The following is a 911-nucleotide window of genomic DNA, read 5'->3' on the forward strand; positions in this document are numbered from 1 at the left end:
AAGTCTCAGAGGGATGGAAATAGTGGGTGCTACACTGTAAGTCTCAGAGGGATGGAAAGGTTTCACAACATGCAGTTGGCCATAGGCCTTGCCTGTACTCATGGCTGTCTCTGATCCCCTGTTGGCAGAGGATGAGGAAGAGGAGCTTGCATTTGGAGGAGGAGAGGATGCAGGGCTGTGGGGAGAAGGGTCACAGTTAGGGTGTTCCCTCTTCCTTACTCAGGTGTGTGCATGGGCCATTGATGGCCTTGGCCTGTGAACTTCCATGGGAAGTGAGAATTAGGGAGGCTTCATCCTCCTTGAATCAGGTGCCTGGGACGTCTTAGGTAGGGTGTGTCTCTCCCTGGAGCCGTGGGCATCCCAGAATCTACTGGTAGAGTCAAGATAGAAAAGGCTGCAGAGCTGCTCTGGTCTGGACTCTGGCATTTATATCTTGGAGGCTGGATACCTAGGAAACCTGTGAGATGACTTCAGATTCCCTGTCAGGCTCCCTCTGTAGGGCGCTTGCCATTTCTTTGAGCTGTGACAGCATGGCTTCTGTGAGTGGGCAAGCTTGCTGAGCCCCATCCCCTACCTAACAGCCACCATTAGCTTCCTGAGAAAAGTAGAGAAAGAATGAACCTTCATTTGGATAAAATGGTGTGGGACACAAACTCTTCATGTATTTGCTATTGGCTTTCAATCTCCTCTTTTGTAATCACGAGAATTAGTTAAAACAGCATTAGCAATTTGGGCTTGAAATCAGCAAAGATAGTTGGCATTTAATTAAAAGAGGAAAATCTTTTAAAGTCATTATTGTATTTCTGTAGCAGCAGGAGGAATTCTTTTAATTAGCTGTTCTTTGACCCTTTTCTCAGCTCCACAGATGAAAGCTGTTCACACTGGCTCAAGCCAGCCCCAGGTCCATTTTA

This window comes from Mus pahari, chromosome 14 (assembly GCF_900095145.1).
Source record: "Mus pahari chromosome 14, PAHARI_EIJ_v1.1, whole genome shotgun sequence".
In the NCBI taxonomy this organism is placed as follows: Eukaryota; Metazoa; Chordata; class Mammalia; order Rodentia; family Muridae; genus Mus; species Mus pahari.